The sequence below is a fragment of the Danio rerio genome, chromosome 4, assembly GCF_049306965.1.
Source record: "Danio rerio strain Tuebingen ecotype United States chromosome 4, GRCz12tu, whole genome shotgun sequence".
NCBI lineage: Eukaryota > Metazoa > Chordata > Actinopteri > Cypriniformes > Danionidae > Danio > Danio rerio.
The window spans coordinates 42,900,853-42,920,965 of record NC_133179.1 but is presented as its reverse complement, the minus strand read 5'-3'; the positions used below and the strand labels follow the sequence as shown (position 1 = coordinate 42,920,965).

At 45.0% G+C, this 20,113-nt stretch overlaps 1 long non-coding RNA gene and 18 other non-coding genes across 19 annotated transcripts; 11 read left to right on the top strand and 8 right to left on the bottom strand.

The window, feature by feature from the left end:
* LOC141381997 (uncharacterized) lies at positions 1-1,542 on the top strand. Its single transcript, XR_012402933.1, has 3 exons — positions 1-162; positions 527-604; positions 1,107-1,542. It is a non-coding gene; the product is annotated as an uncharacterized lncRNA (long non-coding RNA).
* A 9,284-nt stretch (positions 1,543-10,826) lies between these two features.
* trnam-cau (transfer RNA methionine (anticodon CAU)) lies at positions 10,827-10,899 on the top strand. The gene has a single exon. It is a non-coding gene; the product is annotated as a tRNA-Met (tRNA).
* A 781-nt stretch (positions 10,900-11,680) lies between these two features.
* On the top strand, positions 11,681-11,753 carry trnam-cau (transfer RNA methionine (anticodon CAU)). Its single transcript has one exon. It is a non-coding gene; the product is annotated as a tRNA-Met (tRNA).
* A 603-nt stretch (positions 11,754-12,356) lies between these two features.
* trnal-cag (transfer RNA leucine (anticodon CAG)) lies at positions 12,357-12,439 on the bottom strand. Its single transcript has one exon. It is a non-coding gene; the product is annotated as a tRNA-Leu (tRNA).
* Positions 12,440-12,533: 94 nt separating this feature from the next.
* trnam-cau (transfer RNA methionine (anticodon CAU)) lies at positions 12,534-12,606 on the top strand. The gene has a single exon. It is a non-coding gene; the product is annotated as a tRNA-Met (tRNA).
* An 883-nt stretch (positions 12,607-13,489) lies between these two features.
* Positions 13,490-13,572, bottom strand: trnal-cag (transfer RNA leucine (anticodon CAG)). The gene has a single exon. It is a non-coding gene; the product is annotated as a tRNA-Leu (tRNA).
* A 94-nt stretch (positions 13,573-13,666) lies between these two features.
* trnam-cau (transfer RNA methionine (anticodon CAU)) lies at positions 13,667-13,739 on the top strand. The gene has a single exon. It is a non-coding gene; the product is annotated as a tRNA-Met (tRNA).
* A 603-nt stretch (positions 13,740-14,342) lies between these two features.
* On the bottom strand, positions 14,343-14,425 carry trnal-cag (transfer RNA leucine (anticodon CAG)). Its single transcript has one exon. It is a non-coding gene; the product is annotated as a tRNA-Leu (tRNA).
* A 94-nt stretch (positions 14,426-14,519) lies between these two features.
* trnam-cau (transfer RNA methionine (anticodon CAU)) lies at positions 14,520-14,592 on the top strand. The gene has a single exon. It is a non-coding gene; the product is annotated as a tRNA-Met (tRNA).
* Positions 14,593-15,475: 883 nt separating this feature from the next.
* Positions 15,476-15,558, bottom strand: trnal-cag (transfer RNA leucine (anticodon CAG)). Its single transcript has one exon. It is a non-coding gene; the product is annotated as a tRNA-Leu (tRNA).
* Positions 15,559-15,652: 94 nt separating this feature from the next.
* On the top strand, positions 15,653-15,725 carry trnam-cau (transfer RNA methionine (anticodon CAU)). Its single transcript has one exon. It is a non-coding gene; the product is annotated as a tRNA-Met (tRNA).
* A 605-nt stretch (positions 15,726-16,330) lies between these two features.
* trnal-cag (transfer RNA leucine (anticodon CAG)) lies at positions 16,331-16,412 on the bottom strand. Its single transcript has one exon. It is a non-coding gene; the product is annotated as a tRNA-Leu (tRNA).
* A 94-nt stretch (positions 16,413-16,506) lies between these two features.
* Positions 16,507-16,579, top strand: trnam-cau (transfer RNA methionine (anticodon CAU)). Its single transcript has one exon. It is a non-coding gene; the product is annotated as a tRNA-Met (tRNA).
* A 605-nt stretch (positions 16,580-17,184) lies between these two features.
* Positions 17,185-17,267, bottom strand: trnal-cag (transfer RNA leucine (anticodon CAG)). The gene has a single exon. It is a non-coding gene; the product is annotated as a tRNA-Leu (tRNA).
* A 94-nt stretch (positions 17,268-17,361) lies between these two features.
* trnam-cau (transfer RNA methionine (anticodon CAU)) lies at positions 17,362-17,434 on the top strand. Its single transcript has one exon. It is a non-coding gene; the product is annotated as a tRNA-Met (tRNA).
* Positions 17,435-18,039: 605 nt separating this feature from the next.
* On the bottom strand, positions 18,040-18,122 carry trnal-cag (transfer RNA leucine (anticodon CAG)). Its single transcript has one exon. It is a non-coding gene; the product is annotated as a tRNA-Leu (tRNA).
* A 94-nt stretch (positions 18,123-18,216) lies between these two features.
* On the top strand, positions 18,217-18,289 carry trnam-cau (transfer RNA methionine (anticodon CAU)). The gene has a single exon. It is a non-coding gene; the product is annotated as a tRNA-Met (tRNA).
* A 605-nt stretch (positions 18,290-18,894) lies between these two features.
* trnal-cag (transfer RNA leucine (anticodon CAG)) lies at positions 18,895-18,977 on the bottom strand. Its single transcript has one exon. It is a non-coding gene; the product is annotated as a tRNA-Leu (tRNA).
* A 94-nt stretch (positions 18,978-19,071) lies between these two features.
* Positions 19,072-19,144, top strand: trnam-cau (transfer RNA methionine (anticodon CAU)). The gene has a single exon. It is a non-coding gene; the product is annotated as a tRNA-Met (tRNA).
* The last annotated feature ends 969 nt before the right edge of the window (positions 19,145-20,113 follow it).

Genomic DNA, 20,113 nt, shown 5'->3' with positions numbered 1-20,113 from the left:
TGAAATGCTTTTTGTCTTGCCCTTTTTGAGTTCACCAAACCAAGATTTTCCGGATCCCACATTGCTGCAGCAAAGCCAAATCTTAGTGTGGCTAGAAGACCATCACAGGTTGACGTTCAGCCCAGTTCAGCAGTGTGTAGTGCTTCTACACCAAGCACGGCTGTAAGTATTGTCATAATCCACATAGCTTTCTGTGAGAATTTGGTATAAGCATTTGTTTTACGTTAATTCTTATTTTTATTAAGTACAGTCACATTAAATCTCAATAAAACATCTCTGTAGTATTCTTTTAGTGCATAAAAACATATATATTAAAAATAAGCACCATTCTTTAAACTTTTTGTTCTGCATAGAAGCGCTGTGACAAAATTTTACAGTTTAGCAGCAATCATTCATTCCCAATGGATTTTATACATTAATGTTCAAATAAAGTAATGGTTGCAAAAAATTCTGATTAGTTAATGTTACTTATAGATATATATTTACAAAATGCACTTTGTTATACTGCTTGTTTGTACTGACACAGGACCTTCAAGTTTCTGCCCCCGTCCTCACATCCACTACGGCAGTGACCAGTTCCACAGAGCCGTCCGGCATTGTCTCAGTAAGTAATTTCATATTTTCTGTCCAAAAAAAGGTAATTTGGTTTGCATATTTGCTGCCCCAGCTGAATTCACACAAAGTGGTTTTAAGACCAGCCAATTAAATTGACTTGATGTTAATTAACTAAGCTTGATATATGTATAAATGTTAACAAAATAAAGAGGGGAAAAAATAAAGCAAAGAATCACAAAAATTACGCCTTCTGCTGTTGATATTTTATGTTCACAGTAGTAAAAGAAAAGAAAATGGATGGAAAAGAAGTAGAAAGGAAAAAGGGAAATAACTGTATTGGAAATACTTTTGCTTCTTTAAAGAAAATGTTTATTGGTGAAATTCTATTAATGATTTTTGGAATTGAAAAACATAATAAGGTATTTAAAAACAATCACTTAAAATCAAAGGTATTTAGATTATAATCATGATATCATGTGAGGGTACTCACTCAAATATGTAAGGCGCATTTACATTACCAGACTAAAGGTTTTATCTATTTTCCTTCACAGACTGCACCTTCTGGGTCATTGTTGCAAGCTCCATCAGCTGTTCCACTTCCGCGCCTTTGGGCTGAAACCTTGCCACCAGAGGACCACAAGTGGATTGCCAGCAGGCTTTTTAAAATGGGGTCCAAAGGAAAGCCAGAGCTTCGAGACAACCTCCAGCTCTGGTATTACCCTCCACAGCCTGCACTTACATACAATCAGGCTCCAGCTCCAGACAGATTTTTCTGTCATTCACTTTTGCTGTGGATGCCATACAAGCTGTGGAGGGTCAAAGTCCTTTGCCCTAATCCTGCATGTGGACAGCATCAGCTGACAGGTGGAGGTCTGCACAAAAGGGCACGGCAGGTTCTGGACATCGACAGGATGTACAACATGGTTACAGAAACCCTCATCTGTACCAAGTGCAAAGCCTCGCATGTGTCCTGGAGTCAGACTGTTTTGCAGCAGCTGGATCTTGGCCATCGCTCAGAGTTTCGGGTCATTCTCACACAGAAGTGAGTAATTGAACACCTTTATTCCTCGTGCAGTTGTTAACCTATCATCACAGATATATGAAAATACTTTACATATATATATATATATATATATATATATATATATATATATATATATATATATATATATATATATATATATGTTTATATTAATATTCTTCTGTTCCTAAGGTACGCCTGTGATATAAGAGTCATTCGCCTACTGCGTGAGCGTGGACTAGGCAACAGCCCCACAAGGGTCATCAAACAACTGAAGGAAAACCACAGTGAAGAGTGGCTCCAGCGTCTAGCCCGCTACACCACTCAGTGTGTGGATTTCCTCAGTGGACCTGGGGTGTTGCCGATCACCTTCCAGGAGCCCCCAGCACCTACAGTTGTGCCAAGCTGCAAGTGGCTCCTCACTGTCTACAGCCAGGACATCTTGACAAGGTTGAATGAAATCCATGCCAGGATAACATCGACCCATGGGTCCATCTTGAAGATGGATTCAACTAAAAAGGTTAGTGGATATTCATCAATTTATAATTTCTTTATTATATTCCAGCATTGGTAAAAACCCTTTGTGTAGTCTGCTTGATCTGACGATACACCATGGTTCTTCTCTTGTCTAATCTAGATCACAAAAAAGCTGGCCGGGACAGCAAAAGGAACAGGACTCTGGCTCACCTCTGTTGGCAATGAGTTTGGTCAGGTGCTGATAAGTGTGCTCACTGCCCAGGAAGGAGCAGGACTGGACAGGATGGTGGATGGGCTGGTCAGAAGATACCAGGAGGCTGGTGTGGATCCACCTGCTGTTTTGTATGTGGACTGTGGGTGCTGCACTGATGTGGGTGAGACCAAACTCAAAGCCAGGTTTAGAGGATGGCCGGAGTTGACTGTGAAATTGGACATCTGGCACTTTATGCGCAGGATTGCTGTGGGATGTACAACTGATGCTCATCAACTGTATCCCATCTTCATGTCACGGATCTCTGCGTGCATTTTTGAATGGGATGCGGCTGATGTTTCTTTGCTACGCCAAGCAAAGCGAGCACTGTTGATGTCCCAAGGTTGGCCTGCGTTGACAGATGCTGATGTCAACAAGCATCTCACCAGGGAGGAGCTGGCTCTCCATTGCCGGAGGAGGACCCGTGGGGAGGAGACTACCATCCTTCTACTTGAACAGCTTCTTACTGAGCTCATGAGCAACAAGGGCAATGACTCGCTGGGCGTTCCTCTTTTAGACAAGGAAAGGATGGGGCACATCTGGAGTGTCCAAAAAAAGCATATAAAATGCATTCAGGACCCCCCTGGTGTCGTGCTCTATACTGAAACGGGGAGCATAACCAAGGAAGGTGTTCTGCTACGGACCTACAAATGTGCCAGGGGCTCCACGTCTCTCGAGTCTTTTCATTTACACCTCAATCGTTTCATCCCAGGTATGATTCTGCACAAACATTGTGTAAAAACGCATTAAATGTCTTTGTGTGTTTGTTTTTTAATTAAGTCCTAAACATTGTTTTTAATATTTACAGGGTACAGCGCAAATAGTCTGAACTTTCAGATTTATTTGCTGGAGGGACTAAACAGGTGGAACCAGGACCGGGAGGCTGCTTCCTTGGCATCTGAACCATCAGCTTTACGCAGCTACACAGGAGAACTTGTTCACTGTGTAAACTGCAACTTTGAAAAGCTGTTTGGGAGAAAAGTGGTGCCCAACTTTTGTCCGCCTGCACGTTACACTGGTAAGAGATTTTGCTATTGTTAATAAACCTGCAATTTCTGTGTTCTCTCCGTCTACTGTATCCAGTTTGATACAGTAGGTCAATGTTCATGAGCTTTGTGCTGTGAAATCTTTGCTTGTCTTTAAATATTTGTAAGAACAAATGTATTGTTTCATGACTATTTCATGACTATTTACTGAAGTAAAGCAAGATACAAAGTTATCATTACATTAAAGCAAGATACAAAGTTATCATTACATGTCATTATCAAACATAATGCTACAAGCTTTGAGGGAAATTTATTTGTACATTTCTCTGTCTTCGTTGTATTTCCATTGCATTTCATTAGATGTTTTGTCCAGAATATTTATTATGTTTTGGATCTCTGATTAAAATGTATGTTTTTGTTTGTTTCTTCCTTGACGTTGAGCTTTTAAAACTACTTGCTACTTCAACACCCAATCAAACATGGCTCTTAAAATTTGTTTATTTATGTTTCATTTATTTTTTTCAGGTGAGCTCATTGGAGGGCAGTATCTGTTCCAGCAGACTGGTCAGGCACTGCAGAACATGAACCCAGACTGTGAGCAGACTGCTGAGCTCATTGAGGATCTCAATGTGGATGAGCGAGAAGAAGATGAGGGCTTCTGTGACATCAGTGAGGATCACACTATTGTTGATCCGGAGGCTGCTCTGTCACCATCCTCCTCCACATTGAGATCGGGTTCCTCCACTGCAGTCACCAGCAGTGTCGCTTCTTTGCCAGTCTCCACATGCCCTGCACTGGTCCCTGACCCACCTGCGCAGCCTGAAGAACCAATTTCACCTGTGCCCTTAGAGCCAGAAGAGGCTACGGAAGATGATGACGAAGACAATGATGATGACGACGATGATGATGGTGATGAAGAGACTGTAAGTCCCACTAATTTCTGTCTTTACAGTGATCTAGAATAATTTTAAAATAAAGTGTAAAGTCAAACACGCATCAAGTTTATTTCCGTAGTGCAGCTTCAACATGATAACAGAAACAATTATGGAATTATGCATTGAAAAATTGAATATGCTATTTTATTTTGTTGTGCTTTCATTAAGCTGTTGACTACCAAAATATTCCGGGCTTCCAGCATGTGGACAGGCTGGCTGAATATCTGGTTGAGCTTCGGACCCACAAAAGCCTCAGCCTCACCAACCAGGAGGCCAACGAGATCATTGGTCTTTGGCAAAGCCTGCATGACCAAGACAAGAAGCGGGTGGTGTATGCAGCTCGACACCAGAAGCGACTGCTGAGTGGGTGATTTAAAACACCCAAGAAGCCCACTCACACCCCTGGCGTGGAGAGCACTACCAGATGTGTGCTGGGTGCAAGCAGTGCTCCTGCTCAGTGGCCTGACTGTTGCCGTCTTGTGGAGACCATCTTTATTAGGCTTTGTACCATCCACCCTAGTCCCAAGCGAAAAGGCAAGGGAACCCTTTCAAGATGGTCTCTGATCCTGCAAGACTAAACTCCGCGGACACTGAGGAGCTGCAAGATCTCGGCTTGCTCCGGATGCCTACCCATCCTCCGACCCCCACCTCACCACCTCGCCCACTATGGAGGCGCTTCAAGCGGCGCGAGAGGAAGCAGAAGAGGGGTAAGCGCGGGGGTATCCGAACTAGGCTAGCGGCTAACCCCCACAAACCCGCTATCCCCTCCATCATCCTAGCGAACGTACGCTCGCTAGACAACAAACTGGACTACATCCGTCTACTTCGTTCATCACAGAGGACTGTAAAGGACTGTTGTGTTTTTGTGTTTACGGAAACTTGGCTCAACGACAACGTTCCGGACAGCGCCATTCAGCTCGACCAGCTAACATGCTACAGAGCAGACAGAGCTATCGTCGCGGGAGGTAAGACCCGCGGTGGCGGGCTCTGTGTTTACATCAATGAGTCATGGTGCCGCGATGCAGTTGTAGTCCGCAAACACTGCTCTCCACTGGTGGAGTTCATGATTATTAAGTGCCGTCCATTTTATCTACCGAGGGAATACACAGCCATTCTGCTTTTCGCTGTTTACATCCCTCCCAGCTCCAATGCAAACAACAGGAGTGAGGCACTAAATGACCTGTACCTGCACATTAGTGAGCAGCAGACAGGCCACCCCGATGCTTTTCTCATCCTGGCAGGGGACTTTAACCATGCAGACCTTAAGAGTGTGTTTCCAAAAATACAACAACACATAGACTTTCCAACACGGGGCAATAACACACTGGACTTTGTTTACACCACACAGAGAGGAGCTTACAAAGCCTTCCCCCTCCCCCACCTTGGTGCCTCAGACCACTTAACTGTCATGCTAATGCCTGCTTACAGACCGATCGTTAAAGTCACCAAACCGGTTTGCAAGGAGATACAAGTGTGGCCAGAAGGTTCTTCAGAGGCTTTACAAGACTGCTTCAATACCACAGACTGGGATATGTTTAAACAGGCTGCCACTTACAACAACACCACTGACCTCCAGGAGTATGCTGAGACTGTTACAGCCTACATAAACAAATGCACTGAGGATGTAACAGTCACCAAAACCATCACAGTCCGTCCCAATCAGAAGCCATGGCTAACAGGAGAGGTCTTCAACCTCCTGAAGGCTAGGAACACTGCCTTTAGAGCTGGAGATGAGGCGAGCCTAAAGTCAGCTAGAGCCAACCTTTCCCGTGGCATCAGAGAAGCTAAGAGACAGTACTCCAGAGGTATAGCCCATCGCTTTAATGACAGCAGGGACACACGGAGTCTGTGGAGAGGAATACAGTCCATCACAGACTACAAACCTCAACCACAGACATGTGACAGCACCATCCCCCTGCTGAACGAGCTAAACAAATTCTTCGCTCGTTTTGAGGGACAAAACAGCACCATTGCACAGAAGATGCCACCTCCCCCTGGTGACCAGGTGATGACTCTGTCTCCGGACAGTGTGAGGAGGTCTCTCAGCAGGATTAACGCACGCAAAGCTCCGGGCCCTGACAACATCCCAGGTCGTGTACTGAGAGACTGTGCATCAGAACTCACTAATGTCTTCACAGACATTTTTAACATCTCTCTAACCCAGGCTGTTGTCCCCACCTGTTTTAAAGCCACTACCATCATTCCGGTCCCAAAAAACTCATCTCCCTCCTGCTTTAATGACTACCGTCCTATTGCACTGACTCCTATCATCATGAAGTGCTTTGAACGGCTTGTTATGCAGCACATTAAGTCTGTCCTCCCCCCCTCCCTGGACCCATTTCAATTTGCTTATCGGCCCAACCGCTCGGCTGATGATGCCATCTCCACTGCACTTCACACAGCACTCACACATCTGGACAAAAAAGACTCCTGCGTCCGTATGCTGTTCATAGACTTCAGTTCAGCATTCAACACTATCATCCCCCAACAGCTCTCTCATAAACTGCTCCAGCTGGGGCTGAACACCTCTCTGTGTAACTGGCTGCTGGATTTTCTCACTGGAAGACCACAAGCAGTACGGGCCGGCAGTAACACATCCAGCACCATCACTTTAAACACTGGGGCCCCTCAGGGATGTGTTCTGAGCCCTATCCTCTTCACCCTGCTCACTCATGACTGTGCACCATCACACAACTCCAATCTGTTCATCAAGTTTGCGGATGACACAACTGTGGTGGGTCTCATCAACAAAAACGATGAGGAAAACTACAGAAGTGAGGTGAGCCGTCTGGCCGAGTGGTGCAGAGACAACAATCTCTTTTTGAATGTGGAGAAGACGAAAGAGATTGTTGTTGACTTCAGGAAAGAGCACACTCCCCATGCTCCCCTGACCATCAACGGTGCGACTGTGGAGCGTGTGAGCAGCACCAAGTTCCTGGGTGTACACATCACTGAGGATCTCTCCTGGACTAAAAACTCCACTGCACTGGCCAAAAAATCACAGCAGCGTCTCTACTTCCTCCGAAAACTCAAAAGAGCAAGAGCACCAGCCCCAATCATGTACACCTTCTACAGAGGCACTATTGAGAGCATCCTGACCAGCTGCATCACTGTGTGGTTTGGAACCTGCAATGCATCCTGCAGGAAAACACTTCAACGCATAGTGAGAACAGCTGAGAAGATCATTGGTGTCTCTCTCCCCTCCCTTCAGGACATCTACAGCACACGTCTTACCCGTAAAGCCCTCTGCATAACAGCAGATGCCACCCACCCAATGCACAGCTTCTTCAGTCTGCTGCCATCAGGGAGGAGACTGCGCAGTCTCCAGGCCAGGACCAACAGACTGAAAGACAGCTTCATTCATCAGGCTGTCAGGAAGCTGAACTCTCTCCCAGCTCTGCTCCCCGCTCCCTCCCCACGCACCTCCTCCCCTCGCACCTCTGGACTCTGACACACACACACACACACACACACACACACACACACACACACACACACACACACTCATCTGCACTGGTCACTTTATGCAGACACATATACTACCTCCCAATATGTCACTGTCACTTTATCACAATTATCATGTTTACAAGTTCTTTTTGCACTATACTGTTTTTTATCTGCACAACTCTGGTTTACTTTGCACTCATTGCTATATGCCCTTAATGTCACTGTATTGTTTACAATTTTTTATTACATATGTATATTTCTTAGACCACATTTATGTAATGTATATACTGTAAATTTTCTAAATTTTCTTTTTTTTCTTAAACTCTACAATTTTTTTATATATATATTTTATATTAATGTTAAGCACCTTGGGTCTGAGAGTAACGCAATTTCGATTCTCTGTATGTCTTGTACATGTGGCTGAATTGACAATAAAGCTGACTTTGACTTTGACTTTGACTACCGCAGGATTAGGCAACTCGTACTGGGCAACAGCTTGGTAATGGGAGGTACATCCATGCAGCTGGTTGAGGTAAACCAGAATACCCTGATTCAGTGGTTTAATAACAGACAGAAGAAGCAGGAGCTGTCTGTGTGGCTTCAGGGTATTCAGTTGCCTCAACACCTCCCAGAAGCCCAGGAGCCTCTCCCAGTTGCCAAAAGTCTTCGGAAAGAGCCAGACCAACCAGGAGAGCAGCACCAGTATGTGTTGCCAGAGAGCACAGCAGGTCAGGCAAGGCAGAGGCAGACATCTGTTGGACGACCCCCACTCAGACCTAAGGCACCAGTACAGACCCAGGTCATATTTACACCACCAGCACCTGGAGCATCGCTGCAGATGGTACCCAACATATACATCCCAGCTACACCAGGGTACCAGGGTATGCCGATGTTTCAGGGTGTACCAATGTTACAGGCTGTGCCAATGGTCCAGGGAATCCCTATGGCCCAGGGTATCCCGATGATGCAAGGAGTGCAGATGGCCCAGGGTATCCCAATGGTGCAGGGGATGCCACTCAGACAGCCACCACTTCAGCCAACAATGTCCAGTACCAGCTCACAGCCTGCCGCATCACCGTCCACATCTGGAGCCATTCCCAAAAGACCGTACCGTAGAACTGTTCAAGCGAACACTTGTAAAAAGTGTGGGCAGTTCAAAACAAATGCCACAGGCCATAGCCAACTCAGGGGCAGGGTGTACTGCCCACAGACTGAAACTTTAACTAAAGAAGAGTGGCTAGAGGAAATGAAAAGGACCAACCCAAAATAATGTGTTTGCTTGTTTGTGTATGTATATAGTGTAATAGTTCTTCAGTTTATTCAATTTCACTTGCTGTTAGTTTATATTTTTATTTAACATTTTCTTTAAATAGTGTATTTATTTTGTTGACATTTTATTTAACTTTTATATTATTTATGTGTGTGTGTGTGTGTGTGTGTGTATAGTGTTTACAGTTTATAACCATAATAATTCAATTTATTCTATTTCACTTGTTTTTTTGCACATTTTACTTTTTAATAATTTATTTTGTTAACATTTTATTTAACTTATTTATTATTTATATATGTGTGTGTATTTATATAGTTTATAACCATAATAGTTCTACAGTTTATTCTATTTCACTTGTTGTTGGTTTCTATTTTATTGCGCATTTTATTTAAATAGTGTATTTATTTTGTTAACATTTTATTTAATTTATTATTTATATGTGTGTGTGTGTGTGTGTGTGTGTGTGTGTACAGAGTGTATAAAGTTTACAACCATAATAGATCTTCAATTTATACTATTTCACTTGTTGGTTTCTATTTTATTTCACATTTTATAAAAATAATTTATTTTGTTAACATTTTATTTAACTGTTTATTATTTATGTGTATGTCTATAGTTTATACAGTTTATAACCATAATAGTTCTTAAATTGCCTTGTTTGATTCTGTTTTATTGCACTTTTTATTTAAAGTTTATTTATTTTGTTGACATTTTATTTAACTTATTTATTATTTATATGTGTGTGTATGTATAAAGTGTATACAGGTTACAACCGTAATAGTTAAATTTATTCTATTTCACTTATTGTTGGTTTCTAAATTTATTTAACATTTTATTTAATTTGTTAATTTTGTATTTATTCTGTTAATATTTAACATTTAATTTTTAAGAATTTTTATTCCATGTTCACTACTGTTTTGTTGACCATTGTTAAATAAATATTGCATTAATAAATGTCCTTGACTTTTAAGTCCACTTTGTGTCGGTTTCTGTTTGTATTTAACGTTTTATTAACATTGTTTATTTATATTGTTAATACTGTATTATTAATAACTAATTTATTATTTTTACATTTTCTACTCTATATTCATTACTGTTCTGTTGACAATTGTTAGATAAATAATGCATATATAAATAACTGACTACTTGACTTTTAATTCCATATACACTATGCACACACACATATATATATATATATATATATATATATATATATATATATATATATATATATGTATATATGTGTGTGTGTGTGTACACTATATACTCTATGACATTTCTATAGATCATTTGTACATCAAAATACAGAACAATAATAACCATAAGCATAACAATGCTACAACAACTACTAAATAGTGACACATTCAAGTTAGTATGCTTTATTTTTAATGAAAGAATGTCAAAAAACACAAGAATAAAGCGCTTAGGCATATTTTATTTACCTTGGAGCATTACACATTTAAACAGTTAGTTTATTGAGTAATAATTAACCAATAACAATAAAGCGTATTTAGCTGGATTCGAACCCCGGTCTTGGTGAGCACCTGCAATAGAAATCAATGTAACTCAAATTGCGTTGTTTTAACACAGAACAGTATCACTATGCGTGACGTAAAGCAGGTGCAGGGAAGGCGTGTCCGGGAAGCTTAGAATTCACCCTTTCCTTTCTTCGTTTCTTCCCCCTCTTCTTCCCTTTCTTTCTTCCCCCTTTTCTTCCCTTCTTCCCCTTCTTTGTTGGACGATTGTTCCCCAGCTTGAACGCAGCGCCTTAGACCGCTCGGCCATTCTGACATGCTTGCCTGACTTAAGCTGTCTCCTGAGAACCACTCCGCAGCACCGTGACATGGAAGCTGGTGTTTCCCAGTTTGCCCAGGTCCAACAATCTGCCTCGTTGGCGCAGTAGGCAGCGCGTCAGTCTCATAATCTGAAGGTCGTGAGTTCGAGCCTCACACGGGGCAAGGTGCTACTTTTTGGCACTTGGAAGCGCTTAGATGACTGGCCAGCATTTTTTATTCCCTTCCGTGTGGATCATGCTTCCCCGGGGCAAAAAAAGCTACAGCTCCTCTGGAGGCCAGGTGGTGTGAAGTTCCAACAACATTTCCTGAGTCTGAAGCAATGATGGTAAGATGCTCCCATTCCTATCACGGTGTCGCTTGACGTTCGGCGTGGATCTGTCAAATGTCATGAATTAACGTTGTGCGAGGATTTGACGAAAAGTCCTGCGAATCCCATTGCCTTAAAAATCAACGGCATCCCAGGACATTCCACTACATGGCATTCCAAGACAGTACTTTTGATCCCCTTTTGGTTCACTTGCATTAAAGCCCTTGTCCATTGTTTTGTTCACATGCTTTTCCGAACTTTCATGGACAATACCTTGATTGCAAACGCCTTAAAACCTACAGTCTAAAGAGCCCATTAAGGCTGCCAGGGACACTGCTACGCTGCATAAACTTTGGCACAACGAGATTGATGCGGTGCTTTGTCAGTGTTACTGTATCACTCGGACATGGTGCCAGAGAGTTAAAGACTTGAGCCTGAACGCGTAGCCAAAGATTAGGTTTGTCAGAAGTGGGATTCAACCCACGCCTCCAGAGGAGACTGCTACCTAAACGCAGCGCCTTAGACCGCTCGGCCATCCTGACATGCTTGCCTGACCTAAGCTGTCTCCTGGGAGCCACTCCGCAGCACCGTGACATGGAAGCTGGTGTTTCCAAGTTTGCCCACATCCAACAGTCTGCCTCGTTGGCGCAGTAGGCAGCGCGTCAGTCTCATAATCTGAAGGTCGTGAGTTCGAGCCTCACACGGGGCAAGGTGCTACCTTTTGGCACTTGGAAGCGCTTAGATGACTGGCCAGCATTTTTTATTCCCTTCCGTGTGGATCATGCTTCCCCGGGGCAAAAAAAGCTACAGCTCCTCTGGAGGCCTGGTGGTGTGAAGTTCCAACAACATTTCCTGAGTCTGAAGCAATGATGGTAAGATGCTCCCATTCCTATCACGGTGTCGCTTGACGTTCGGCGTGGATCTGTCAAATGTCATGAATTAACGTTGTGCGAGGATTTGACGAAAAGTCCTGCGAATCCCATTGCCTTAAAAATCAACGGCATCCCAGGACATTCCACTACATGGCATTCCAAGACAGTACTTTTGATCCCCTTTTGGTTCACTTGCATTAAAGCCCTCGTCCATTGTTTTGTTCACATGCTTTTCCGAGTTTTTGTGGACAATACCTTGATTGCAAACGCCTTAAAACCTACAGTCTAAAGAGCCCATTAAGGCTGCCAGGGACACTGCTACGCTGCATAAACTTTGGCACAACGAGATTGATGCGGTGCTTTGTCAGTTTTACTGTATCACTCGGACATGGTGCCAGAGAGTTAGACTTGAGCCTGAACGCGTAGCCAAAGATTAGGTTTGTCAGATGTGGGATTCAAACCCACGCCTCCAGAGGAGACTGCGACCTGAACGCAGCGCCTTATACCGCTCGGCCATCCTAACATGCTTGCCTGGACTAAGCTGTCTCCTGGGAGCCACTCCGCAGCACCGTGACATGGAAGCTGGTGTTTCCCGGTTTGCACAGGTCCAACAGTCTGCCTCGTTGGCGCAGTAGGCAGCGCGTCAGTCTCATAATCTGAAGGTCGTGAGTTCGAGCCTCACCCGGGGCAAGGTGCTACCTTTTGGCACTTGGAAGCGCTTAGATGACTGGCCAGCATTTTTTATTCCCTTCAGTGTGGATTATGCTTCCCCGGGGCAAAAAAAGCTACAGCTCCTCTGGAGGCCAGGTGGTGTGAAGTTCCAAGAACATTTCCTGAGTCTGAAGCAATGATGGTAAGATGCTCCCATTCCTATAACGGTGTCGCTTGACGTTCGGCGTGGATCTGTCAAATGTCATGAATTAACGTTGTGCGAGGATTTGACGAAAAGTCCTGCGAATCCCATTGCCTTAAAAATCAACGGCATCCCAGGACATTCCACTACATGGCATTCCAAGACAGTACTTTTGATCCCCTTTTGGTTCACTTGCATTAAAGCCCTCGTCCATTGTTTTGTTCACATGCTTTTCCGAGTTTTTGTGGACAATACCTTGATTGCAAATGCCTTAAAACCTACAGTCTAAAGAGCCTATTACGGCTGCCAGGGACATTGCTACGTGGATCTGTCAAATGTCATGAATTAACGTTGTGCGAGGATTTGACGAAAAGTCCTGCGAATCCCATTGCTTTAAAAATCAACGGCATCCCAGGACATTCCACTACATGGCATTCCAAGACAGTACTTTTGATCCCCTTTTGGTTCTCTTGCATTAAAGCCCTCGTTCATTGTTTTGTTCACATGCTTTTCCGAGTTTTTGTGGACAATACCTTGATTGCAAACGCCTTAAAACATACTGTCTAAAGAGCCCATTAAGGCTGCCATGGACACTGCTACGCTGCATAAATTTTTGCACAACGAGATTGATGCGGTGCTTTGTCAGTGTTACTGTATCACTCGGACATGGTGCCAGAGAGTTAAAGACTTGAGCCTGAACGTGTAGCCAAAGATTAGATTTGTCAGAAGTGGGATTCGAACCCACGCCTCCAGAGGAGACTGCGACCTGAACGCAGCGCCTTAGACCGCTCGGCCATCCTGACATGCTTGCCTGACTTAAGCTGTCTCCTGGGAGCCACTCCGCAGCACCGTGACATGGAAGCTGGTGTTTCCCAGTTTGCCCAAGTCCAACAGTCTGCCTCGTTGGCGCAGTAGGCAGCGCGTCAGTCTCATAATCTGAAGGTCGTGAGTTCGAGCCTCACACGGGGCAAGGTGCTACCTTTTGGCACTTGGAAGCGCTTAGATGACTGGCCAGCATTTTTTATTCCTTTCCGTGTGGATCATGCTTCCCCGGGGCAAAAAAAGCTACAGCTCCTCTGGAGGCCAGGTGGTGTGAAGTTCCAAGAACATTTCCTGAGTCTGAAGCAATGATGGTAAGATGCTCCCATTCCTATCACGGTGTCGCTTGACGTTCGGCGTGGATCTGTCAAATGTCATGAATTAACGTTGTGCGAGGATTTGACGAAAAGTCCTGCGAATCCCATTGCCTTAAAAATCAACGGCATCCCAGGACATTCCACTACATGGCATTCCAAGACAGTACTTTTGATCCCCTTTTGGTTCACTTGCATTAAAGCCCTCGTCCATTGTTTTGTTCACATGCTTTTCCGAGTTTTTGTGGACAATACCTTGATTGCAAACGCCTTAAAACCTACAGTCTAAAGAGCCCATTAAGGCTGCCAGGGACACTGCTACGCTGCATAAACTTTGGCACAACGAGATTGATGCGGTGCTTTGTCAGTTTTACTGTATCACTCGGACATGGTGCCAGAGAGTTAGACTTGAGCCTGAACGCGTAGCCAAAGATTAGGTTTGTCAGATGTGGGATTCAAACCCACGCCTCCAGAGGAGACTGCGACCTGAACGCAGCGCCTTATACCGCTCGGCCATCCTAACATGCTTGCCTGGACTAAGCTGTCTCCTGGGAGCCACTCCGCAGCACCGTGACATGGAAGCTGGTGTTTCCCGGTTTGCACAGGTCCAACAGTCTGCCTCGTTGGCGCAGTAGGCAGCGCGTCAGTCTCATAATCTGAAGGTCGTGAGTTCGAGCCTCACCCGGGGCAAGGTGCTACCTTTTGGCACTTGGAAGCGCTTAGATGACTGGCCAGCATTTTTTATTCCCTTCCGTGTGGATTATGCTTCCCCGGGGCAAAAAAAGCTACAGCTCCTCTGGAGGCCAGGTGGTGTGAAGTTCCAAGAACATTTCCTGAGTCTGAAGCAATGATGGTAAGATGCTCCCATTCCTATAACGGTGTCGCTTGACGTTCGGCGTGGATCTGTCAAATGTCATGAATTAACGTTGTGCGAGGATTTGACGAAAAGTCCTGCGAATCCCATTGCCTTAAAAATCAACTGCATCCCAGGACATTCCACTACATGGCATTCCAAGACAGTACTTTTGATCCCCTTTTGGTTCACTTGCATTAAAGCCCTCGTCCATTGTTTTGTTCACATGCTTTTCCGAGTTTTTGTGGACAATACCTTGATTGCAAATGCCTTAAAACCTACAGTCTAAAGAGCCTATTACGGCTGCCAGGGACATTGCTACGTGGATCTGTCAAATGTCATGAATTAACGTTGTGCGAGGATTTGACGAAAAGTCCTGCGAATCCCATTGCTTTAAAAATCAACGGCATCCCAGGACATTCCACTACATGGCATTCCAAGACAGTACTTTTGATCCCCTTTTGGTTCTCTTGCATTAAAGCCCTCGTTCATTGTTTTGTTCACATGCTTTTCCGAGTTTTTGTGGACAATACCTTGATTGCAAACGCCTTAAAACATACTGTCTAAAGAGCCCATTAAGGCTGCCATGGACACTGCTACGCTGCATAAATTTTTGCACAACGAGATTGATGCGGTGCTTTGTCAGTGTTACTGTATCACTCGGACATGGTGCCAGAGAGTTAAAGACTTGAGCCTGAACGTGTAGCCAAAGATTAGATTTGTCAGAAGTGGGATTCGAACCCACGCCTCCAGAGGAGACTGCGACCTGAACGCAGCGCCTTAGACCGCTCGGCCATCCTGACATGCTTGCCTGACTTAAGCTGTCTCCTGGGAGCCACTCCGCAGCACCGTGACATGGAAGCTGGTGTTTCCCAGTTTGCCCAAGTCCAACAGTCTGCCTCGTTGGCGCAGTAGGCAGCGCGTCAGTCTCATAATCTGAAGGTCGTGAGTTCGAGCCTCACACGGGGCAAGGTGCTACCTTTTGGCACTTGGAAGCGCTTAGATGACTGGCCAGCATTTTTTATTCCTTTCCGTGTGGATCATGCTTCCCCGGGGCAAAAAAAGCTACAGCTCCTCTGGAGGCCAGGTGGTGTGAAGTTCCAAGAACATTTCCTGAGTCTGAAGCAATGATGGTAAGATGCTCCCATTCCTATCACGGTGTCGCTTGACGTTCGGCGTGGATCTGTCAAATGTCATGAATTAACGTTGTGCGAGGATTTGACGAAAAGTCCTGCGAATCCCATTGCCTTAAAAATCAACGGCATCCCAGGACATTCCACTACATGGCATTCCAAGACAGTACTTTTGATCCCCTTTTGGTTCACTTGCATTAAAGCCCTTGTCCATTGTTTTGTTCACATGCTTTTCCGAACATTCATGGACAATACTTTGATCGCAAACGCCTTAAAACCTACAGTCTAAAGAGCCTATTAAGGTTGCCAGGGACACTGCTACGCTGCATAAACTTTGGCACAACGAGATTGATGCGGTGCTTTGTCAGTGTTACTGTATCACTCGGACATCGTGCCAGAGAGTTAAAGACTTGAACCTGAACGTGTAGCCAAAGATTAGGTTTGTCAGAAGTGGGATTTGACCCACACCTCCAGAGGAGACTGCGACCTGAACGCAGCGCCTTAGACCGCTCGGCCATCCTGACATGCTTGCCTGACCTAAGCTGTCTCCTGGGAGCCACTCCGCAGCACCGTGACATGGAAGCTGGTGTTTCCAAGTTTGCCCAGGTCCAATAGTCTGCCTCGTTGGTGCAGTAGGCAGCGCGTCAGTCTCATAATCTGAAGGTCGTGAGTTCGAGCCTCACACGGGGCAAGGTGCTACCTTTTGGCACTTGGAAGCGCTTAGATGACTGGCCAGCATTTTTTATTCCTTTCCGTGTGGATCATGCTTCCCCGGGGCAAAAAAAGCTACAGCTCCTCTGGAGGCCAGGTGGTGTGAAGTTCCAAGAACATTTCCTGAGTCTGAAGCAATGATGGTAAGATGCTCCCATTCCTATCACGGTGTCGCTTGACGTTCGGCGTGGATCTGTCAAATGTCATGAATTAACGTTGTGCGAGGATTTGACGAAAAGTCCTGCGAATCCCATTGCCTTAAAAATCAACGGCATCCCAGGACATTCCACTACATGGCATTCCAAGACAGTACTTTTGATCCCCTTTTGGTTCACTTGGATTAAAGCCCTCGTCCATTGTTTTGTTCACATGCTTTTCCGAGTTTTTGTGGACAATACCTTGATTGCAAACGCCTTAAAACCTACAGTCTAAAGAGCCTATTAAGGTTGCCAGGGACACTGCTACGCTGCATAAACTTTGGCACAACGAGATTGATGCGGTGCTTTGTCAGTATTACTGTATCACTCGGACATGGTGCCAGAGAGTTAAAGACTTGAGCCTGAATGCGTAGCCAAAGATTAGGTTTGTCAGAAGTGGGATTCAAACCCACGCCTCCAGAGGAGACTGCGACCTGAACGCAGTGCCTTAGACCGCTCGGCCATCCTGACATGCTTGCCTGACCTAAGCTGTCTCCTGGGAGCCACTCCGCAGCACCGTGACATGGAAGCTGGTGTTTCCCAGTTTGCCCAGGTCTAACAGTCTGCCTCGTTGGCGCAGTAGGCAGTGCATCAGTCTCATAATCTGAAGGTTGTGAGTTCGAGCCTCACACGGGGCAAGGTGCTACCTTTTGGCACTTGGAAGCACTTAGATGACTGGCCAGCATTTTTTATTCCTTTCCGTGTGGATAATGCTTCCCCGGGGCAAAAAAAGCTACAGCTCCTCTGGAGGCCAGGTGGGTGGAAGTTCCAAGAACATTTCCTGAGTCTGAAGCAATGATGGTAAGATGCTCCCATTCCTATCACGGTGTCGCTTGACGTTCGGCGTGGATCTGTCAAATGTCATGAATTAACGTTGTGCGAGGATTTGACGAAAAGTCCTGCGAATCCCATTGCCTTAAAAATCAACGGCATCCCAGGACATTCCACTACATGGCATTCCAAGACAGTACTTTTGATCCCCTTTTGGTTCACTTGCATTAAAGTCCTCGTCCATTGTTTTGTTCACATGCTTTTCCGAGTTTTTGTGGACAATACCTTGATTGCAAACGCCTTAAAATATACAGTCTAAAGAGCCCATTAAGGCTGCCATGGACACTGCTACGCTGCATAAATTTTTGCACAACGAGATTGATGCGGTGCTTTGTCAGTGTTACTGTATCACTCGGACATGGTGCCAGAGAGTTAAAGACTTGAGCCTGAACGTGTAGCCAAAGATTAGATTTGTCAGAAGTGGGATTCGAACCCACGCCTCCAGAGGAGACTGCGACCTGAACGCAGCGCCTTAGACCGCTCGGCCATCCTGACATGCTTGCCTGACTTAAGCTGTCTCCTGGGAGCCACTCCGCAGCACCGTGACATGGAAGCTGGTGTTTCCCAGTTTGCCCAGGTCCAACAGTCTGCCTCGTTGGCGCAGTAGGCAGCGCGTCAGTCTCATAATCTGAAGGTCGTGAGTTCGAGCCTCACACGGGGCAAGGTGCTACCTTTTGGCACTTGGAAGCGCTTAGATGACTGGCCAGCATTTTTTATTCCTTTCCGTGTGGATAATGCTTCCCCGGGGCAAAAAAAGCTACAGCTCCTCTGGAGGCCAGGTGGTGTGAAGTTCCAAGAACATTTCCTGAGTCTGAAGCAATGATGGTAAGATGCTCCCATTCCTATCACGGTGTCGCTTGACGTTCGGCGTGGATCTGTCAAATGTCATGATTTAACGTTGTGCGAGGATTTGACGAAAAGTCCTGCGAATCCCATTGCCTTAAAAATCAACGGCATCCCAGGACATTCCACTACATGGCATTCCAAGACAGTACTTTTGATCCCCTTTTGGTTCACTTGCATTAAAGCCCTCGTCCATTGTTTTGTTCACATGCTTTTCCGAGTTTTTGTGGACAATACCTTGATTGCAAACGCCTTAAAACCTACAGTCTAAAGAGCCTATTAAGGTTGCCAGGGACACTGCTACGCTGCATAAACTTTGGCACAACGAGATTGATGCGGTGCTTTGTCAGTATTACTGTATCACTCGGACATGGTGCCAGAGAGTTAAATACTTGAGCCTGAATGCGTAGCCAAAGATTAGGTTTGTCAGAAGTGGGATTCAAACCCACACCTCCAGAGGAGACTGCGACCTGAACACAGCGCCTTAGACCGCTCGGCCATCCTGACATGCTTGCCTGACTTAAGCTGTCTCCTGGGAGCCACTCCGCAGCACCGTGACATGGAAGCTGGTGTTTCCCAGTTTGCCCAGGTCTAACAGTCTGCCTCGTTGGCGCAGTAGGCAGTGCATCAGTCTCATAATCTGAAGGTCGTGAGTTCGAGCCTCACACGGGGCAAGGTGCTACCTTTTGGCACTTGGAAGCGCTTAGATGACTGGCCAGCATTTTTTATTCCTTTCCGTGTGGATAATGCTTCCCCGGGGCAAAAAAAGCTACAGCTCCTCTGGAGGCCAGGTGGTGTGAAGTTCCAAGAACATTTCCTGAGTCTGAAGCAATGATGGTAAGATGCTCCCATTCCTATCACGGTGTCGCTTGACGTTCGGCGTGGATCTGTCAAATGTCATGAATTAACGTTGTGCGAGGATTTGACGAAAAGTCCTGCGAATCCCATTGCCTTAAAAATCAACGGCATCCCAGGACATTCCACTACATGGCATTCCAAGACAGTACTTTTGATCCCCTTTTGGTTCACTTGCATTAAAGTCCTCGTCCATTGTTTTGTTCACATGCTTTTCCGAGTTTTTGTGGACAATACCTTGATTGCAAACGCCTTAAAACCTACAGTCTAAAGAGCCCATTAAGGCTGCCAGGGACACTGCTACGCTGCATAAACTTTGGCACAACGAGATTGATGCGGTGCTTTGTCAGTGTTACTGTATCACTCGGACATGGTGCCAGAGAGTTAAAGACTTGAGCCTGAACGCGTAGCCAAAGATTAGGTTTGTCAGAAGTGGGATTCGAACCCACGCCTCCAGAGGAGACTGCGACCTGAACGCAGCGCCTTTTTTTTTTTTTTTTTTTCTTTATTAAAAAATACATCATCAACAATTATGACATTTATACATACAAATAATTAAAAGATAAAATATTTAAAAATCTCCAGGTAAGAAAACTTCAAAACCAGTCCAAGTTTGTACAATATATGGCTTATTTTTTGTAATACATTTTTCAAAAATGTCCATCTTTTCATACATTTTGCAATAGTCATATATAACCATTATTTCCTCAGTCACAATCTGTTTGTACAACAAAACCAATGGAATTTCTTTTTTCTTTTGTTTCATAATATTTATTCTTTTCCATATT